At 37.4% G+C, this 23,518-nt stretch overlaps 2 pseudogenes; both read left to right on the plus strand.

The window, feature by feature from the left end:
* Positions 1–9,098: 9,098 nt before the first annotated feature.
* LOC114406472 lies at positions 9,099–10,665 on the plus strand (annotated as a pseudogene).
* Positions 10,666–20,604: 9,939 nt separating this feature from the next.
* On the plus strand, positions 20,605–23,444 carry LOC114406473 (annotated as a pseudogene).
* The last annotated feature ends 74 nt before the right edge of the window (positions 23,445–23,518 follow it).

Here is a 23,518-nt window from a genome sequence, read left to right on the forward strand (position 1 = left end):
CTTGATGCTTACTTCGGCCTCACAAAGCCCCTAGTCTAAAAAACTAAGTCTCCTCCAGTACATATGGATTGCATCGAGTGGGATGTTGCCACCATCATACCTTTGTAGCTCACATGCACAAGGAAGACCTAGCGTGGTTCTCAAGACACAACCACAAGAAGACGGATTGTCTCTGAAATGACATACACGCTGAAACTCATACGAAATTTCATTTAAAGCGTACCTTGAAATCATTCCCAAAAGCCTCTTGTATAAGGTTTTTTAAAAACATGTCCAACGGCATGCATACTTGTTTCGAATGATGCTCTAATTTCAGTGTGCTGCAGCGTGATCATGTTGTTCATTGCATCCCAAACACTACAGAGGTCTCCAACGCTATTCTGTAATACCCTTTCAGAGCCCAATGAGCAAATTCAACCCTACATTTAAAACACACAACAGACAAGACAAATTAATAACAATCATGTTCCTAACAATCATTTAAAGAAACTTGACTAAAATAATAAAATATTTAAATACCTATTTGTTGTTGTGTTGCCTAGGTGCATCACCTTATTCGTCCGGGTTGTGATAAATTTCTCCTTGTGTGGGACAATCCATGCCTCACATACATAGTCAACGAACGTTGGCCACAGGGAACACGCTACTTGAAACCTTTGAAGGTGGTCAGGGAACTGTTGTTCCGAAGGACAATCTACCAGAGTACCCCAGCTATCCATTATGTAGTCCCAGACATTTTTTTGACCAATTAGCGATTTGCACTTTGCCTTCACATTTTTGTCTATGTGAAACCTGCCTCCGGAAACACAATTTTCAGTGCATTCATGAGGACTAGGTCTCTGTCTGTGACAATAACAACAGGGAGGCGATTGTTTCTTAAAAACAAGCCTCGAAACCATTCCAATGCCCATACAAGATTGTTCACACGCTTACCCTCCAGGTATGCAAACCCAGCAGAGAAAGTCATCCCTGTTGGTGTCACCCCCACAAAGTCAAGCAATGGGAGCCTATACCTATTTGTTTCATAGGTACCGTCTATCAAAAAAACAAGATGACACGCATTACATAACTTAACTGCATTTGGGTGACACCAAAACAAATCACGCACCACAACTTCATCCTTCAATCTATGCCAATGAATGTATTGATCACGTTCAAGAAGCCTCATCAGGTGTTGCATTTCAGTGTCATCTCCTTTGATTGAAGAATGATATGCACTTCTTGCATTGTAGATTTGTTTGATTGTGGTGCAACTGTTGGCGTTGTGCTCCTTCAACGTTAGCAGGATGCTTCTTGGTTTCACATTCGACTTTGTCATATTAGTAATGATATTCTTCTCATCATTTGTCAATCTCCCAGCATATGGATGTCCAACTAAGGTCTTCGCCAATTCGTGGTTGTGAATCCCACAGATCAACTTCACCATCCAACCTTCTCCTCCATGCACTGGTTTCCCACGAATCTTGAAGGGACAACCATATTTCCTAGTGTCAGTGTCTCTTCTAACAAATTCTTTCTTCCTACACTTGTACTGACCGCTCCTTTCACACCCAATTAACACAAATGAAGTTCTTCCTCTACTACTAGTATATGTATCAGACCTCATAATTACTGCAACAAAACCGTTTTCATGGGCAACCATTCGAGCCCACTGCAAAACGTCGTCTCGGGTTGCAAAGACCTACAACACAACCCCGAGATATTACTTTTTACACAAATCATACATTAAACCAAACGACTGAAACTTATCAACATGATTACCTGAGAAGTATTAAAAGTGTCTGAACAACCAATATGTCCTTCATTCACACCAAAATGTTGTTCATCTTCAAAATCCATATCAACTTCTTCAAACATTGTATTGTAATATGCCCATTGATCTTCGTCCATCTTAATTCAAACTATAACTATCACCTAATTCAACATTCAACTAAATAATTTAAACAATACAACAACCTAAATAAATTGACAAACTATGAACATCGACTAATTCAACATTTAACAACCTAATACAAATATTTTATCTACATCTACATCAATAATTTAACAACAACCAAATTCAACTTTTAATTACCTAATTTCAAAATTATAACTACATAGTTCGTATCACCAAAAAATACTTCAACCTAGGCAAAAAAATCAACACTTCAACCAACTAATATAATAATATCTTACGAATTTTATATGTTTGACATACATTACAAATACAATTAACCAATATAACATACAAAATAATCTATAAAAATAAAAAACCATAAAACAAATTAACTCACAGAAGAAACTTCTTCCGCAGTTGAAATTAATAACTGCAGAAGAAGGTTCTTCTGTGCACGCCCACGGAAGAAGATCTTCCACAGGAATGCATGGAAGAAAGTTCTTCCGTAGATAACGTTAAAACTATGGAAGAACCTTCTTCCATGAATTCCTGCGGGAGAACATCTTCTGCATTAAATCCACAGAAGAACCTTCTTCCGCCTATGTTACTAACAACAGCGAAAGAAAGTTCTTATGTGGATACCTGCGGAAGAAGTTCTTCCGCGGGCATTGCACGGAAGAAACCATAAATTGGGGAAAAGACATAAATTTATAAAGCTTTTCAATACAAAGTTAGTCGTAAATGAAGACTAACAACTTCCCCAAATTTACAGTTTTGCTTGTCCTCAAGCAAAGAAAGAACAGTTCACTTGTCCTCAAGTGATAAAGTCACAGTGGTTATTCAAAGTTGTGTTTGTTCCAAAGAATTCAATCACATGAATACAAGTGGCAAGCAATGCTTTCAACCAATAGCTTCTTCTAAAGATATGCAGAATTTCAAAGATATGAACATGGTTATTAAGCAACACCAGTGAAATAAGCTAGCAGGAAAGACAGATATCAAGGAAGGTTCATCAAGCCAAATCCTCACGGCCATTGTTTCACTCAAGCACAAGTGTTTAGGCAATTTCTCAGTCAACAACCAACACAAGTCTCAATTTTTGAATTTCATCTCATGACATACAATTACAAACACATAATTTAAATCCGAAGGACTTTCTAGGCTTGTAATGAGGTTGGGCTGCGAACAATTCATGGTTTTTCTAGGATGCAAAAGCTTAAGTTCTAGGAGAGCATTCGTCCTTAGATCAACTCTTTTCCTTTTTATTCCAGCTTCTATTACTTGCCTTTTACATTTAAGGCACTTAGCTTCAAATAATAGCACACACTTTTTATTCTTGAATTTTGTTCTTCCTCTTTTTTTTATTTTAGCAGCTTTTATTTATTGCTTCTAGACAAATTTCTGTGTGGCTATTATTTGTCTTACCACCATTATCATCACCCAACAATCTCCCCCAAATTTGGGACAAATTTGCTTTGAACCATAATGCTCTCCTACAACATAAGGAAAGGTAGATGGAGATTATGACTTAACAGGCTCAACGTTCAGCTCAATCAATCAAAAATAACCTCAACATGGGTGCAAGGGATTCATCATTCATAAACAGGGTAAGCTTTTTGGCTAAGTAGCTATTTCATTCAATCATGGCCTTCATCATTTCCAAAATCATGCATTCATTCAGTATTCAGAGATTCATGCAAAAATTGGTACCCAATGCTAGTCGTTCACTCACAATTAAAGTTCACACAACTCACGGGGTTGTGGCTAATGATTTCCTTCACAATTTACCTATCAAACAAGCTAACATTTTCAATTGTGTCCCTAATTCATGTTCTTTCTCTTCTAGTTACCACATATTTATTCAAAGCACGTGATCTAAGCATCGCAATTCAGTCAATTCATGCAATCGATCAATTCAAATCATTCACAAACATAGAATTTTCAAACCACTGCATATTCAAATCAAAACTGTAAATTGTTCAAAAAGCTGTAAAGTTTGCTAAATAAATAAACTGAAACATAAAATTGAAACTAAAAACATAAACTGAACATAAAATGTATCAAAAGCAAGAAAAATAAATCAAAATCCTGTCATGGCTCATCTTGTGCTGGTGCATGCTCATCCTGAGGTGAGGAGGAAGCATCCTAGGCTGGTTGAGATGTCTCCTAAGCTGTTGTGGGCCAGGGATCCCAGGTGCTCTGCGCTGCTGCCATATTAGTTGCGTAGTCAGTGTCCTCGGCGCCTTCCTCCTCCTCAGAAACCTCCACAAATGGTGTCGTAGCAGGTGAAGTCTGGGGAGTAGCCTCTGATGTAACCTCTGGTTGGGCCTCGGCCTCTGGCTGCGACTCCTAGGCTATAGGAGCCTCACCTCCCCCCCTAAGAAGAAGGATGGATTCCTGGCCAGGCCACCTGAGCCATGAAATCCTCCATGCTAATGATGGGCCAATGCTGAGCCAAGTTATGAATACTCTGCATCACCAGGCATAAGCCATGGTGGAGGCTTTGCAGCATCAGCACCATAAGATCTAAGCTCTAAGCGGAGGTGCGGGTAGGTACTGGAGCTGGAATGGGAGCTGGAACTGAAGAAGTCGAAGCAGGAGTGAAGGAAGTAGAAGAAAAAGGGCCCTCAGGTCCTCGAGCTCGAGCCTTGCGGGTCCCCGGAAATGTGATCGAAGGATCATCCGGGTTCCAGCAATTTTTCTTGATATACGCCAAATTAATAGCGGGACTCAAGGACTCGAATGTGAGGGGTCTGGAACTACCCCTCGAGCCATGCAAAGAGTTGTAATAAGGGTTGGGAAGCCGAGCCTGGAGGAGCTAGACTGGGCCATCTGGCTATGATCTTGAATAATCTTCAAGAGTAACCCTCCTAGGTTGATCTCTAGCCACGATATCAACCTCAGATGCACCTACTTCAGGTTATCTTGGTTCTAGAAAAATAGAAGACGACTCAGATGATTGAGATTCCTCTGGAATTGGTTGTGCTGCTCTTTCCTGCAATATTTTTCTTCTTCTCTCTGCGTTGTTCCTCCTACAAGTGGCTTATATTTCCAAATCTAATGGAACTAAATCACCTGCAGAAGGGTACCTTGCATACAAAAACACTAAACAGAGCAGCAGTTAACCAAATCAAGAGAAAAATAAATTTAGTAAATATTCACCCAAAAATTTAATCAAAGAATAAAGAATCAATGCCTACAAACTGAATTATGCTTTCCAAATGGAAATAAGCTCCCCGGCAACGGCGCCAAAAACTTGTTCGCACTCACCCATCTGCAAAATTAATTAGCAAGTGTATTGAGTCACAAGTAATATAAAACGGTAAGAACCGAGTATCGAATCACAGAGAACTTGTTTCATTCAGAAAAGCGTTCATTCAACAAGTAGACATTTGTATGAAACCAGGAAATATAAACAAAGATATTGTCTGTAATTCTAAAGATAACTACAAAATTTACTATCTAATCGTGAGAGATAAATAGATGATTAAAATGTTGGGTCTTTCTACTGAATAACTTGATGTAATTAGGTGTTTTTCTCTATTTAAGGTTATTTCTGTGTTCTATGCCGAGAGCAATTACCCTAAACCATGATTCCTCACACGAATGGACTAACTCTATTTAAACTCATCGAACTTAGCCTAAATGAATTGCATTAAGATTACGACATATTAGAAACTAAATCCCTGCATTCTGTGAACAGACATACAATTCTCTAGCCTGCTCTATCAAGTTCTAAGGATTTAAAACACTTTCCAATGCTAAAAATTCTAACTTTACACACAAATGGGTGATCAAGTTACAAGCATGCAAGAATTTAATGCAGATAAAAGCAATGAACACATAAAAACAACTTTAAATAGATAGTAAAGAGTTTTACATCAAGGCTCAGCAGAAATCCCCAACAAGAGATTTAGCCTTCCATTGCAAGTTATCACCTTTCAGCAACAAGATGAGGTTTTTGAAGTAAAATTCAGATTAAACAGTGGTGGGGATGTCTCCTCCACCTCTTGGAACCTAATAATCACTCCTAAACCTAGAATCCTCTTGAAAGCTGAGATCTTTGGTTATCTCTTGGTCTGTTTTCGCCTCTGCTGCGTCTCTCCCGCTCTCTTCTATTGCCTATGTTGTGTCTCTATTGCATATGTTGTCCTTCCTTCTTTCTTGCCAACTTCAATATTTTAAGGGCTTTCTAATCTCAAAGACTTGCTTAGCGCCATTTTCTCACTAAGCGCGAGTTAGTGAATTTTGGCTTAGCGAGCTAGGCGCCAGAAGAGACAAATGACTTGCTGAGCGAGCTGATGGCGTGCTGGGCGCGTGCATGAATGACAGATTCTCTTCCAGATTCTCTCAACCCGCTAAGCGAGCTGAGTGCCTCGCTTAGCGGATGTTGCTCACTAAGCGCATAAGCCTCGCTTAACGAGACACCAACTGCTTCAACCTTCTTATTCTTCATCCTTTCACTTGAAACTGAAATTGAACCACATTAATTCACAATATAGGGAGTATCTACTGAGCAAAAATTAAACTAAACATAAAAATATGTACAATTCTACAAAAAGAACCATAAATTGGGGGAAAGACATAAATTTATAAAGATTTTCAATATAAAAGTTAGTCGTAAATGATGACTAACACTCAACATGACAAAATGTCACATAAATAATGCACATTCACATACACGTGCACATTAAAAAAAGGAACAAAATGTTTCCAAAGTTCAAACCAATTAGCAAGGATAGATTGAACACTTCAAAATATTGTCCCTTTAGACCATGACAAAATCAATGTTCTTAAAAACATTTGGAATTCAAGTAATTAGACAAGGCATTCTTTACCTTTCTTCACCAAAACTTTTAAATAACAACACAAATTCATAAGCAACACAAACATAGCATAATAATAAATTTTCCAAACTACACTTTTTACAAAAAATTAATTTTTCCATTTGAATCATAAAATAATAGAAAATATCTTAACTGAATAGATCAAGGGATAATTTCAACTAAATTTTAACTTAGCACAAATTATCAAAAACAATTTCTAACAAGATTCATAAGATTGACAATGAGAAGAATTTTTCCGTCACACCACACCCAGAGAAAACACCAACACAGACTCGTAGAGGGGAATCAAAAGGCACATACAAACAGTGAGTGAAATAGAGAAGGCAACAAAGAAAACATACTCACAGGAAATGGGCGTGAGCGATGACGAGTGGGGCAGGAAAGTAGAAGACTGGGGGTGGGAGCAATAGCCGATGAACGGTGTGAAGAAATGGAGAAGAGACCACCATGAACGGAGGAGACAATAGGGCATGAACAAAGGAGAGAGACAAAGAGAGCAATAGTGGCGCATGAATGAAGGAGAGAGAGATAGAGATAGCAATAGTGGCACATGAACAAAGGAGAGAGAGACAAAGAGAGCAATAGTGGCACATGAACAACAACAACAACAACAACGTGTGTGGGAGGTAGAGCAACAACAACACACACACACAAGAGAGAGAGCAACAACAATGACATTTCAGAGAAAGAAGGCTTGAGAAAAGAGAAGAGTGAACAAACATAGGGAATTTTTATTGTTTGTGGTTTATGGTAAAGAAATAGTTTTAAAATCTAGTAAATATCAAAACTCACCACAAATTTACCCAAACACGTTTTTGTTTTAAAATAGAATTTCAAAACTATAAACAAGAAACTGAAAATCACCCCAAATGGGAGTGGGTAATTGAGATTTATAAATAAGGGTGAAAGTAGTATTACACTCACACTCCCTCCGTTAAAATGCATTACTTTTGCCTCCCCTAAATCATCACCATTACTAGCATTGTTAAGTTTTGAGCTAAATGTAAAAAAATACCCTTGTCAATAAAACACTAAACAACGCCCACTTTCCCCGCCCTTGTTAATGGTTGCTAAAACCATAAGGGAAGAAAAGATAAAATTAGAAAGTTAAAGGTCTCCACAAAAATGTATGTATTTGATTTTATCAACAACTAAAAAAGTTTATGTATTAGAATTTTCCGAGGAGAAACTTTCAAATAGTTTGCATTGTTAATTTCTTTGTTGTTAGTTTGAATAGGATCTAGCAGGTTTGACATCATTTGCAAGTTATGGAGGTCTCAAAGAGAAAAAAAAAGCTTAATGAATAAAAGATTAATTTTAAATATATCCTTTTAAATGAGGGTGACAGACCAAGATACGACAAGATTCAAGGTCGATGGAGGGGGTATGTCGCAACATATCATGTCACGTGAGGTGAGGGTGGTCGCAAAAAGGAGGAGGGGGAGGGGCATAAAAAGGGGGCAAAGGATGCATTTCATTGGGAGATTGAAGGTTCTTGAGGGGGAGATAAGGTTCGTGGTTCCTAAATGCAGAAAGAGAAAGGATGGATACTAATTGGGTTTTCAATTTTAGATCCATCTTTCTCGATAACACTAGTGGGATGAGGTGGACAAAGGTGGTGGTACCAAAGAGAGTATGAGGTGAGGTGGACAAAGATGGTGGACTTGCTAATTTAGGATTTAAAGCATTCTTCACTCTCACACCCTACATTTTGCAAGTTTGGGATGAAGTCAATTTTGTCCTAAAAATTCATTAAACAAACATGTGCATGTCATGTGATGGGTTGCTATGTAATGAAATTACAAAAAATAGGGGAGGTTTGTATAAGGGTGCACTTGTAATAAGTCCTAAACAAGGATATTTATGTAATTTGCTCTAAAAATTAAAAACCAAATTCATTATTGCTGCCAACTTTGTTGTTTTTCTTTAGAATTATATTTTATTTTTAAAAACATAGACTAAACCTAAGCTTTTTAATTAGGCTTAATTGCATTTCTTATTCTAATTTTTTAATTTTTGGTACTATTAGGAAACTTGCATATTTTATCCATAATAATTTATCCATTAATAAATACAAAAGTTGAAGTAAAATTTTCCAAAAAATAAAAAATTAGGAAAAAAATTGTCAAAAAAAGTTAAGTACAAAATTTGTCAAAAAATAAAAAAGTTGAGGATAAAAAAATATAAGTTAAAAGTAAAATGAAAGATGATAAAGTTCATAATTTTTTTAAAAAATTGGAAGTAAAATACATTCAATTAATTTATTAAGAGTAAAATTCGAAAAAAAAATTAACAAGTTGAATAAAATTCACAATTAAACCTATAAAATAAAAAATAAACTAAACTAAAATAAATAAAATCCTCTTTCTTTCCGGCTTTCCCGTTTCTAGGGTTAGTTTCTGCCTCAACCCAGACACAGCCATGGAAGAAGTAAGCAATTACCACCTTTCTCTTTCGTAATTTTTCGTTCGATTTCTTGAAGAATTTTTTTGAAATTTTTTAAGAAAATGGAATATGCTGCTGATATGTATTGTTAGTTTGTGGTTGCTGCAAATTGAATGTAAAACTAGGTTTTATTTGAAATAACCTTGAGCTGTGTGATTTCATTTTATTGGAAAATTTGTTATCTATTTTGTCTCAAATTACTATCTCATGATTTGTTGAATGTGTTATTTTTTTTTATTGTAATTATAGAACTGGATTTGACAATCATGAATGGTTATTAATTATAGTGTTTGATTTAGGACCTGCAAGATGTTGCCGACAAATTAAAAACAAACCATACCAGAAATCGCGGTTTTGCCACGGTGTTCCTGATCCCAAGATCAGGATTTATGATGTTGGCATGAAGAAGAAAGGTGTTGATGAGTTTCCTTTCTGTGTGCATTTGGTTAGTTGGGAGAAGTAGAATGTCTTGAGTGAGGCGCTGGAGGCTGCCAGGATTGCTTGCAACAAGTACATGACGAAATTCGCTGGAAAGGGATGCATTCCACTTGAGAGTCAGGCTGCATCACTTCCATGTTCTTAGGATCAACAAAATGCTTTCATGTGCCAGAGCCGATACGCTCCAGACCGGGATGCGAGGTGAATTTGGAAAGCCGCTGGGTACTTGTGCTACAGTGGCTATTGGCCAGGTCCTCCTTTCTGTCCGCCGTATGGACTGCAACAGCCATCATGCACAAGAGGCCCTCATCGAGCTAAGTTTAAGTTCCCCGGATGCCAAAAGATTATAGTTAGCATGAAGTGGTATGTATCTGGACATGGCTACTAACTTGTCCACAGTAGTTCAATTTGAATTATGAAAAGTAACTTGTATTTATTATCGATAGATTTGCACCTTTTTCTTTTGTGCATGGTTTTAACTCTAGGTATTATTCTTTTAAATTCTTGCTTACGGGGTTCACCTAGTTTGGCCTTAATGATTTTTTGAAGTTAAAGTCAGAGTACAGGATTATGCCTGATGGTGTGAATGCCAAGGTAATGTGGAGCTGCTTGACAATGCAATATACTGTGATTGAAACTGTATGGCACATAGATTTAATCATGCTGAGGGCGTTTTTACTTGTTAACTTGCATCTTGGGGAATGTATTGAACTGTGTTTCTGAATGAAATTTGCCTTTTGTCTTCAATTGGTTACCTTTTGTTGGTTACTATTAGTGTGTGTAATTGTCCTTCTAAATTCACATGTTCTGTTTTGTGATTTTGCAGCTTCTTGGGTGCCATGGACCATTGGCTAACTGCCAACCAGGAAGAGCCTTTTTGTCTAGGGCTACTGCATAGTGTGTTTATTACTCAGAAATATTAGACTTTGGATCAAATTTTGAGTTTATTGTTTTTGTCTGCACATTATTTTAAACAAAGTTGAGTTAATTTTCTTTTTATTTTCTGAACCACTTTGAATGGATAATAGTAATCTTATATGTTGTTATTGTTCACTTTTATTCCTTCTCTTTAGGATTTTATATTGGATTGTTGCTTACCATTTGGTCGCATACTTAATACTGTTTTATTAGTGATCACAGAATGTTAAATTTCTTATTATTAACTCTAAACATCAATGATGTGGATTATTTCTTTCTCCACCTTACTGCTCTGTTGTTAAATCTTTAGAACCCTTGTTTTATAGCTGTGCTGCAGTTATAATTTCTTGTGATCATTATCTTGTCATTATGCGGAACTGTGGAAGGATATGTGTCATGGTGATGACAGATAATTCACATTTGACCCCAAAACTGAACATTTCTTAGAGAAACTGAATGTGTTGTGTTTATTTTCTATTTCCATTTTTTTGTAACTGAATGACAATGACATATTTTCCCTAGTTATTTTGCACTGTAATTTGTGGTTTTTGTTTTCTCTCAAAAAATGAAAATTTAATGTTGACTCTGAAAATGGGCCTTTTTCGAGTGAATCTCTAGAAGCACTGAGTTGGAACTGGAAAAGGATTGCTTAATTAGCCACTCATAGCTTTGTTTGTTTCCTGGGGAAATTCAAGGGCTTTAGAGGATATCTTTGGAAGGGTGCCTTATTGGCTATGGTTGTAAAAGGATAGTTTTTTTAACAATTTAAGTAGTAGAAAAAAGTAATGAAGGAAATTTTAAATTTTCTCACCCTGTGGCTGTGGATGTGGTGGCTAGTTTGGTGTTTAATTGTTATTTCTTCAGTTGTAAATTTTGAACTGATAGGGTTATATCCTGAACATGAACTAGTAGCAACTACATAATAAAAGAGATTTGCTTAGCCCGGGTTTGTGCTTGATTGAATTTTGCTATAGCTCCACTGATTGCTAACTGAGTTTTGTTGACAAGTTGTACCATGTTTCATCATAAGTTACCGTCATTTCCTGCAACTAAACTATTTCAATGGTAATTTACCCCTTGGATCCAGATTTTATATATACCTGTCTTTATTTTCTGCAATTGGTTTGAACTTTGTGTTGCTTCAATAGAAAATAAGCATTTGGAAATCGATGGAAAATGCTTGGATAGGTAAATTGATACGAACTAACAGAACAATAATCAATGTAGCAGTAAAACGGTTATGAAAATATGAGGAAAGATAGCTTTATTGATGAAAAATGGAAACGTGTACAGAGAATGGAATGTGTCAATCCCAAAATGGGCCCAGAGCTACACTCCTATAGAATACTAGAATATCCTCTTCATTCCCTCTAGATCTAACTGTCAAATTCCCCCCCATATTCTCTCTACTGATTGTTCCTTATATTGAGGAAACGTACTGCCCCCCTCTTTCGTGCCACCTCCTGATTGCTAACTAACTGAGCCTTAAATCCCTTTTTTACCCCTTCTGGAGTATACTTTCCAAACTCTGGGACCACTAGAGGTATGATGAATTAACTGTCCTAGTAATGATGAATTATTATCATTGTTTCTATCAATACTCCCCTCTTCAGCTGCAACCTTGTCCTCAAGGTTGAATTGAGGAAATTGACTTTTGAACATGACATAGTCCTCCCAAGTAGCTTCCTCTACTGTCTTCCCCTTCCAATGGATAAGTAATTGTTTCACCTCTTCACCCTGCTTCTGTACCCTCCTCACAGCCAGCACCGCTTCAGGTTCAAACTCTTCTTCCTGCTCTCCTGCCATAAGGTTTGGCAGCTATTCATTCTCATGGTACTGTCCCACGGCTTTTTTTAATAATGAAACATGAAACACAGGATGAACTCTGGAATTTGTTGGTAATCTCAATTTGTAGGCGACAGCTCCAATTCTCTCTGTAATAGGGTAAGGTCCATAATATCTAGCAGCAAGTTTATCATTAATTCGGGTAACCACAGAATTTTTCCTATGTGCTCTCAACTTAACAAAGACCCATTCTCCTATTTCAAAACTCCTATCACTTCTCTTCTTATCAGCCTGAGCCTTCAGTCTATCTTGTGCTCTGAGCAAATGGCTTCTCAACTGTCTGATTGCCTCATCCCGTTCTATTAAGTCCCTTTGTACTGCTTCAACCCTTGTTTCCCCTTGAACCCATCTACTCATCACAGGAGGAGGTCTACCATAGACTAGTTCAAAAGGGGTGTACTCTGTAGTAGTGTGAAATGACGTATTGAACCAGTATTCAGCCCAATGTAGCCATGACATCCAAGTCTTGGGCTGATCAGAGATGAAGCATCTAAGGTACGTCTCTAAACACCGGTTAACTACCTCTGTTTGGCCATCGGATTCCGGGTGATAGGACGAGCTCATCTTGAGTTGAGTTCCCTGGGCCTTAAACAATTCTCTCCAAAAATTACTCATGAAAATGGGATCTCTATCACTCACTATAGACATGGGTATCCCATGCAACTTGACTACTTCCTTACTAAAAATCTCAACCAAACTTCTAGCAGTATACGAATGTTTAAGAGGAATGAAGTGACAATATTTAGACAACCTATCTACTACTACAAAAATGGCTTCATACCCCTTGGATTTCGGCAAGCCGGTGATGAAATCCATAGAAATGTCTTCCCAAATGCGTTCAGGTATGGGCAGAGGCTGCAGCAAGCCCCCTGGTGAAGACGCTAAATATTTTCGCCTTTGGCACACATCACAACTTCTAACAAATTCCTGCACTACTCCCTTCATTCCCACCCAATAAACATTTGCCGCCAACCTTCTATATGTCTTGTAGAAACCCGAATGCCCTCCTTGTGGAGTACTATGGAACTCTTTCAATAATGTAGGAATCATGGCTGAATGTCTTGAAAGGACTAGTCTCCCATCATACAGTAAAACTCCCTGTTTGTAGACATATCCAGGTCGGGAAACCGGATCATGTGATAGTTCAGCTATTACTTTCTGTAATTCCTCATCATTCTGCACCTCCTCCTTCATTAATTGTGTCTGATCCCACTGCAGAAAAGAGGTAATACTCCTCAACTCCATTCCTTCGTGCATTCTGGACAAGGCATCCGCTCCTCTATTCAGTTTGCCTTGCTTATAAACAACCTCAAAGTCATAACCAAGTAGTTTTGCAGCCCAGTTTTGCTGCTCTGCAGTGGATATTCTCTGCTGCAACAGTTGCTTCAAGCTTTTTTGGTCAGTGGACACAATAAATTTCCTGCCAATGAGGTAAGGTCTCCAATGTTGTATAGCCAAGCCCAATGCCATAAGCTCTTTCTCATATGCCGACTTGGACAGATTTCGTACTCCCAATGCCTTACTAAAGTAAGCTATCGGTCGTTTGTCTTGCAATAGAATTGCCCCTATACCACTCCTAGAGGCATCACACTCAATTACAAATGTCTTACTAAAGTCAGGTAGAGCCAGGACAGGTGTTGTAGTGAGCTTCTCTTTCAATTCTTCAAAAGCTCTTTGAGTTTCATTCCCCCACTTAAACCCGTCTTTCTTTGTTAACTCCGTTAACGGTTTAGCTATCCTGCCATAGTCTTTGATAAATTTTCTGTAGTACCCAGTCAGCCCTAAGAAACCTCTAACTCCCTTCACATTCTTAGGTGTAGGCCATTGGGTCACACTGACTACCTTATTAGGATCCACAACGACTCCCTCTTGGGATATGACATGCCCCAAATATTCAATGGTTTTCTGAGCAAATAAGCACTTTTTCTTGTTTGCTACTAATCCATTGTCCTCTAAAACTTGCAACACCGTTTGTAAATGTTGCAAATGGGACTCCCAATCAGCACTGTATACTAAGATATCATCGAAGAACACCAACACGTATTTTCTAAGCATGGGTTTAAACACTTCGTTCATGAGGCTTTGGAATGTGGAAGGTGCATTCATAAGGCCAAAAGGCATTACTAGGAATTCATAGTGCCCCTCATAAGTACGAAAGGCTGTCTTGTATACATCTTCTTCTTTGACCCTTACTTGATGATATCCCGATTTCAAGTCCAATTTGGAAAAGAATCTAGCACCGTGCAACTCGTCTAACAACTCTTCTATAACCGGTATTGGGAACTTATCCGGGATGGTTACCTTGTTTAAGGCCCTGTAATCTATGCACATTCGCCACGAACTGTCCTTCTTCTTCACCAATATTACCAGACTAGAGAAAGAGCCGGTGATGTTCCTGATTATTCCTGTAGCCAGCATCTCTTTGATTTGTTTCTCAATCTCATCTTTGTGATGATGAGGATACCTATAGGGCCTTACATTCACCGGACTTGCTCCTTCGACTAGCTGAATGGTATGTTCCTTGTCTCTGATTGGAGGTAGCCCCTTAGGCTCTGCAAACACCGAAACAGAATTGTGTAATAACTGACCTAACCTTTCCTTATGTAGTTGAGACAAATGGCTCTCCTTTGCTCCACTCTCCTGTTTCTCTATACTCCCTAACTTCCTCTCTCTCCACTGCTCAGGCTTCACCAAAATACTCTGCAGAGCCACCATAGTTTCTTTGGTGCTCCCTAAGCCCTGTAATGTAACCCACTCTTTATTACTCCAAAAACTCATGAGTTGCTTCTTCCAATTCATAACCATATCTCCAAGAGTGTTCAACCACTCTATTCCCAACACAACATCAATTCCCCCTAACTCAAACATATGCATATCTGCTTGAATTCCGAATCCTCCAATCTTCAATTCCACCCCTCTGCAAACTCCTCGTGTCATGGTTTGAAACCCATCACCCAACCTGATTCGCATTTGTGAAGTCTCCTCCATGGGCCAATCCATCTTGCTTACCAACTTCTGAGAGATGAAGTTATGTGTCGCCCCGCTGTCTACCAACACCAGCACCGGAACTCCTTTGATCTCACCTTGGAAACGTATAACTTGGGGAGCGTGATTAGCCATCTGATCCAAATGCATCAGACTCATCTCTCCCATCTCATCGTCCTCCGCCTCATTCACTTCGATCGCCAGAACTTGGCCCTCTAACTCCTCCGTATCACTATCATCAACAAGAAGGATCCGAAGGTGTTTATCGGGACATTGATGTGTAGGAGAGAAAGACCCCTTACATTTGAAGCAAAGCCCCTTTTGTTTCCTATCCATCAATTCCTGATAAGATAAGTGTTGAAACCCACGATCACGAGGCCCATACCTTCTCTTATCGCCATGGGCCGCTCTTTCATCTCTAGGCCCAATAGGATTACTTTTAGAAACCCCATTCATTCCACCTTCTCTATTCTTCACTAAAACCCAATCCGAAAGTCCTCGACCCTCTCCATGAGTTCCGGGTTGGTGTGACCCGCTTCCAAATCTGAGCCCTCTCCTACTAGACGACCCATTTTCTCCACAGACCTCCTTCTCTACTGCACGCGTCACCTGTAACAACCTTGCGCGACTCATTTCCCCCATAGCTACGAAACTGCGAACTCGTCCTTTAATCTCTGCCTTCAACCCATGAAGAAAATACCCCAAAAATTGCTTATCAGGCAATTTCGGAATCTGAGCCATGAGATACTCAAATTCGGTGATATATTCTTCCACCGTCCCACTCTGTTTAAGCCCTGTTAATTGTTCATATACGTCACCGTCGCCATGACCCCCATATCTGGCCAACAGTGATTCCTTCAACTTCTCCCACGACAAGCCTTCATCTTCTCCGACCAGAGAATTGAAGAAATGAATCGTAGCTCCCTCCATACATAACTGAGCTAGACTCACTTTCAACTCCGGTAGCGTCCCCTGAACACGGAAATACACCTCCGCACGTGAAATCCACCCAGCGGGATCTTCGCCGTTGAAGGACGGTAGCTCTACCTTTTTTATGGATTGACGAAAATCTGTCAATGCATCACGACTGAGGTTATGAAGCCCGGATCCGGAGGAATTCCCCTTCCCACTCGCACTACCTTCTCCTTCCAGCATCGCCTTCCCTAGACACCGCTCAAACATGGCCATGAGACTTTCATGGCTAGTCTTCACCGCATTCTGAACGTCTTTTAACGTCGACTTTACCTCCGACATCTCTCCTTCTAATGCCGCTACCTTCGCATCCATCTTAACCTTCTTCGGGGGCATTCACTGGTTCTGGGAATGATGAATCCGACAAGTCGGACCAGTTTGATACGAACTAACAGAACAATAATCAATGTAGCAGTAAAATGGTTATGAAAATATGAGAAAAGATAGCTTTATTGATGAAAAATGGAAACGTGTACAGAGAATGGAATGTGTCAATCCCAAAATGGGCCCAGAGCTACGCTCCTATAGGATACTAGAATATCCTCTTCATTCCTTCTAGATCTAACTGCCAAATTCCCCCCCCCCCCCCCTCCCCCATATTCTCTCTACTGACTGTTCCTTATATTGTGGAAACGTACTGCCCCCCTCTTTCGTGCCACCTCTTGAATGCTAACTAACTGAGCCTTAAATCCCTTTTTTACCCCTTCTGGAGTATATTTTCCAAACTCTGGGACCACTAGAGGTATGATGAATTAACTGTCCTGGTAATGATGAATTATTATCATTGTTTCTATCATAAATATTTATAAGTTGACTGTAGATCTGAAGCCTCATTAATTTGTAAATATGTCGATGATTGTGTATTTGGGTTTCCTAGAGCTCTGTTATCATGTGGTCTATAAAATGGACAATAAGAAAATAGATAAAAAAAAAAAATAACACCAAGAATTTTTAAAAGGAAAATCCCTCAACATGAGAAGGAAAAATTGCAGTACCTCTCAATTCAAATAAAAGCCTCAACTAAGGAGTAAGATTACAGTGGCTTTTGCTTGTCATTTTGATTCTTCTAATTATCACAGGTTTTTTTTTTTTATTAGTTTCTCTAAACATCATGAATTCCCATTTAATTTTTCTGAATGTTATGCGTTCTTATTTGATTCATCATTCTCAAGAGACATGTAGATAGATACTTAATAAACATCATAAATGAAATACCACGGAAAAGATTTTTTATGAGAACTAAATTGTATTTTCTTTAAAAAATGGGAGATTAAATTGAAAATCAAAATATTTAAAGGGATTAAAGTTGTATTTACTATTCTTTTTCAACAATGTTTACACCCCCCACCTACCTTTATCCTATTTATTGTTTTTAACATTTCAATTTCTTAATACATGATTGTATTAAGCAGTTGAAACTACACTTGGTGGAAGCAGGTTAAGTAAACTAACTAAACTGCTAGTTGTGGGTGGTTTTGTTCGATATTTTCCATGGTTGGTTGATATGATTCTAATCTGATTTAGACCTGCTTTAATTTTAATTTTTAGGTAAGTGTGTACTGGGGTTGGTCTAAATTCACTGATTACAGGAGTTGTCCTAAATTCAACCAAACGGTTGTACACTTATCTTTTGTTGAGTTGATAGGAAATTTATTTAATTATTAAAGTAAAGTAAAACTTTTGTTCGGACGGCTAGTACCCATGTTCAAACAGATACTTTTTATTTTTATTAAATTATAAAAAAAATCCTGTTCATGCTCAATTCAAAACACTCGTATAATTTATAATAAAAAGAAATAAAAAATGTATGATAATATGATGGAAAACATAAAAAGAACTTGGTGTAAAAAAAACTTAATCACTATGCATTTTCAGTGTAAAAAAATTAGATTGTGAATTATTCAAAAATTATTATTCATATAAATTTTTAAATAATTATTATAAAAGTTAATAAATTTATCATACATGATAATTTGTGATTAAATTACAATTTTTACACTTTTGATTTCTCTATAAAAATATTATAGAAAATTTAAATATAAATAAAGTTATTCTTTGTAAAATGTTAATGCACATCATATTCATATATGCACAAAAAGATGTATAAAAAATTGTGTTGTACATAAAGAGTTTAAATAAATTCAGTGACAAATTTATATTTTTCAAAATGTTCATCTTCATACAAAAGTAATAGCCGTAAATAACTATTCAAAAAGAAAAAGAAAACCTTCTGTTTTTTACACAAAAAAATAACTATTCAAAAAGAAAAAGATAACCTGTGAGCAATCTAGATATTTTTTTTTTCTTTTTACATACACCAAAAGTATCTGTTTTTCTCTTAATGTGAATACTTTTATGATGTAAGTATATTTATAAACAATTATTGGTGAGCCTTCGAAATCTAATTTATTCCAACTTTTTATGATAAAAAAAAAGATTAAGACATCCCTTGATGTATATAGTCAACACTGACGTAATTTTTCTGATTTTTCATCATTTTCATTCATATTTTTTCCATTTCCTGTTTTATAAATTTTTATCTTACAACGAAAAATCTTTCTTCTTTGTTAAGATCTAGAGTTGCACGCCGGCCATCCTCTAGAGTACTAAATTTTAACCTCTGATATTAGATATTAAGGAAAGAAGCTTAATCATTAAGTTATTAGTCCGAAAATATGGTCTCAAAATGGGTTTTATATATATATTTAGTTATTTACTAATGACATGTTCATTTGTGATCATTTTAAATTTTTTTATTTTTTTAAAGTAAAACAAAAGAAAAATTCTCAAAAGGAAACAAAAGAACATAAAAAAATTAATTCATATTTGAATTATTTTATTTTAAAAATAAATATTATTTTTAAAAACATAAAAAAAATCCCGTAATTTAAAACTGAAACAAATAACACATGGCAACTGAGTTTTTCCAAAAGTTACGCAAACAAGCTCATGATTTTCAATGAAAAACCAAATCGTGAAAACAGATGCGTGAACAACCTATAATTTTTATATAAATATTAAAGTACGGTATCTTGTTTTTTTTTTTCCTTTTTATATAATTTGGGAAAAAGGTTTATATACCTGTTTTTTTAAGCAGCTGACAAAGACTTCCGTTGACATACAGCCAAAACTAATGTTAGTTTTTTCTGTTGCTTCATCATTTTCATTGATACTTTTCTTTCTCCTTTATATTAACTTTTACTTTTCATAAGAATATCTTGCATGTTCAGAACCTTTTACTTTTGTCCTGAATTATTCGTTCGTTAATTAAGTGTTCCAAAAACTAGTTCAACTCTGTTTAACCAACTTGGTAAATCCGTTTTACAAAATAGATATTAATTAAGTCCTCTCATGTGAAAAAAAGGATTATGCTCCCTTAATTTTTAGTAAACATTGGTTCCTATTATTACAGTTTCTTAATCTTCAATTATGAAAAACTTAAGTTTGAATCTCTATCCGTCTTTGTATAGAGCTAAAACTTAAGGTTCTTTGGTTTAACAAAGTGTTTTCTATTTTCATTTTTCATTTTTATCTTGTTCTCTATTTTCATATGCTTGTATAGAAAATTGTGGAAAAAGGCTTTTTTTATTGTTTTTGTTTTTATTTTCTATTTTTACTCTTTTTTCCTGTACAAACATCAACAAACAAGAAACAAAATAAATAAATAAATAAAATAAAAAAAACATTTTTTTCAAACCAAACAATTTATTTAGCTTCTTTTTCATGCAAAGACTAATTCTTAGTTATGTCATCTTTATAGGAACTTAGCTCAACATACAAAATATTTAATGTAAAGCTAGTACAAGCATGTAACCTAATAATTAACTCAAATAACATAATCACAACGTCAAATTTATGCATTAGTTATAATATTTTTAATATTATTCACCCAATATCAATCTTCTAGTTGTAAAAATCACTGAAATAAGTTTTATTTCTTTTAATCAAGTTTTTTCTAACTAACCATAGGATCAGAAAATTCAACCTTATAAACATATTTAAGGAACATAATTATTTATGAACCTATCATCTGTGTTGGTGATGTTGGTGATGATGGCTCGCGTTTAATATTATAAAGATCTCCCTTAATTTAAAACAGAAACAATGTAGCCTAAAAACAAAAAAGTCCTGTGGTAGCACGCAACAGACACAAAACAAAAGAATTACAAAAGAATAATGATTTTGGCGACGTCATATCAGAGGTGGTGGTAGGTTCGAATTTGGCAAATGGTTGCACTCAATATTTCAACCGTGCAAACTTAACGCGTTGAATAATCCCATACACGTCCCATTAACAATGCCATTGCCATCATCATCAAATACCCAAACTTCCAATATCTTTAATTTCATCATATTCACACCATTAACATTAATGCCATAACATAATTCATTGCCATCATCATCTCCATGTCCTAATTGCTTTTGCTTTCAATATTAATTCATTATCACAACACAAAAACTATGCAGCTCACTCACCTGTGCCTTATCATGCCCTCAGATTATGATAAACTAGAGCCACTTCATGCAACTCCACAAACAAATATTAAAGGGTCACAAAAAAAAGTTAAGTCCAGAAAACAACACCCTCAAGGTGCATGTTGTGGAGGCCATGTTGTTGCTACCCTTCTTCATGGTTCTTTGACTAGGTTGTGTGAGACAAAGTGGTGGAACAACCTATGCCAACATGGGACAAGAAGAAAAACCAAGCAGATCAAGAGTTCTTGTGTTGTGTTTCATGACATGGAGGGTGTGCAACTATCTTCCATGATTGGAAAGGACAGCAACATTAATCATCCAAGGATTTTCAGCTATGCTGAGCTCTACATAGGATCAAGGGGTTTCTCTGAGGAGGAGGTTCTAGGAAGTGGAGGGTTTGGCAAAGTGTACAAAGCTGTTATGCCTAGTGATGGAACAGTGGTGGCTGTGAAGTGTTGCTTGGCAGGGAAAGGTGGTCAATTTGAGAAGACTTTTGCTGCAGAACTTGCAGCAGTGGCACACCTTCGCCACAAGAACCTTGTCCCCTTGAGGGGTTGGTGTGTTTTTGAGGATCAACTCTACCTTGTGTATGATTACATGCCTAATTTGAGCCTTGACCGTGTTCTGTTTCGAAAGAACATGAAGGAGGAGCCACTTGGATGGGTGAGGCGTGGGAAGATTGTGAAGGGTTTGGCATGTGCATTGCACTATTTGCATGAGCAGTTGGAGACTCAAATCATCCACAGGGATGTGAAGACCAGCAATGTGATGCTTGATTCTCATTACAATGCTAGGTTGGGGGACTTTGGCTTGGCAAGGTGGCTTGAGCATGAGCTTGAGTATGAGTATGAGACAAGGAAAGAATCAACATCAAGAAAGTTTGAGCATTTCAGACTGAGTGAGACAACAAGGATTGGTGGCACAATTGGTTACTTGCCCCCTGAGAGCTTCCAGAGAAGGAGCATTGCTACCTCAAAATCTGATGTGTTCAGCTTTGGGATTGTTGTGTTGGAGGTGGTTTCTGGAAGAAGGGCTATTGATCTCACATACTCTGATGAGAAAATCATCTTGCTTGATTGGATCAGAAGGCTTAGTGATGAAGGAAGGCTTGTTGCTGCTGTGGACACAAGGGTAACAGATGGTTCCTACAAGGTTTTTGAAATGGAGCATTTGATTCACATAAGCCTCTTGTGCACACTCCATGACCCTCAATTAAGGCCAAGCATGAAGTGGATTGTGGAGGCACTTTCTGACGTGTCAAACAAGTTGCCAACACTCCCTTCATTTCACTGCCATCCTATGTACATCTCTTTGTCTTCCTCTTCTGAGACTAGTCCAAACAGCACAAAAGGCACTGGCACAAGCTCAGGAACAGAAATTGCTACTAGCACTAGCAATCATACTAATTCCAATTCCAAATTTGTCACAGCCACAGGAGAGACTATATATGTAACTGCTGAAGCTGAACACAGAAACAGTGGAACTAGCTCTTCTAAGAGTAGCAAGAGAGTGATGCATCATCAGCCATCATTTGTTGAAGCACCTAGGGAGATACCATACAAGGAGATTGTTTCAGCCACGGGTAACTTCTCAGAGTCCCAAAGGGTGGCTGAGCTTGACTTTGGAACTGCATACCATGGCATCCTTGATGGCCACTACCATGTCATGGTGAAACGCCTTGGCTTGAAGACATGCCCTGCATTGCGCCAAAGATTCTCCAATGAGCTAAGGAACTTGGCAAAACTTCGCCACAGGAATTTGGTGCAGCTTAGAGGGTGGTGCACTGAGCAAGGAGAGATGCTTGTGGTGTATGATTACTCAGCTAGCAGATTCTTAGTCACCAACTTCACCATCATAACAATGCTACTAAAAATGGTAATTCTGTCCTCAAATGGCATCATAGGTATAACATAGTGAAATCACTTGCATCTGCTCTTCTCTATCTGCATGAGGAATGGGATGAACAAGTCATTCACAGGAACATAACCTCTTCAGCAGTGACTCTTGAACCTGACATGACCCCAAGATTAGGTAGTTTTGCTCTGGCTGAGTTTTTGTCAAGGAATGAGCATGGACATCATGTAATCACCACCAGGAGCAAGTCGGTTTGCGGGATTTTCGGCTACATGTCACCGGAATATGTGGAATCCGGAGAGGCAACCACAGCTGCTGATGTTTATAGTTTTGGTGTTGTGGTGCTTGAGATTGTAAGTGGACTTAAGGCTGTGGATTTTAGGCAACCTGAGGTGCTATTGGTAAAGAAGGTTCATGAATTTGAGATGAGAAAGAGACCACTTGAGGAACTAGCAGATATAGGACTAAATGGAGAGTACAATTACAAGGAACTAATGAGATTGGTAAGCTTAGGAGTTGCATGCACCAGTTCTGACCCAAAATTAAGACCAAGTACTAGGAAGATAGTAAGCATTCTTGATGGCAATGACAAATTAATCATGGGGGAGAACATGGAGAGCAGGGAAGATTGGAGAGAAAGAAATGCTTGCTCTTTGTCACTGGTTAAGAGAATCCAAGCTCTAGGAATACAATGAAAAGTTGCATAAGAAAATGAAGGAACAAAATGGGAAATAATGGTTTGTAACATAGAGAAACCTTGTTTGTAATATAAGAGTTTTATTATTTTACATTGTATCTTTGTGCTTTGGCTATTTTTCATTGGGGTGGTCATGGGTGCGGGTCAATCTGATCAACCCAAACC

Source organism: Glycine soja, chromosome 3, assembly GCF_004193775.1.
Source record: "Glycine soja cultivar W05 chromosome 3, ASM419377v2, whole genome shotgun sequence".
Lineage (NCBI taxonomy): Eukaryota > Viridiplantae > Streptophyta > Magnoliopsida > Fabales > Fabaceae > Glycine > Glycine soja.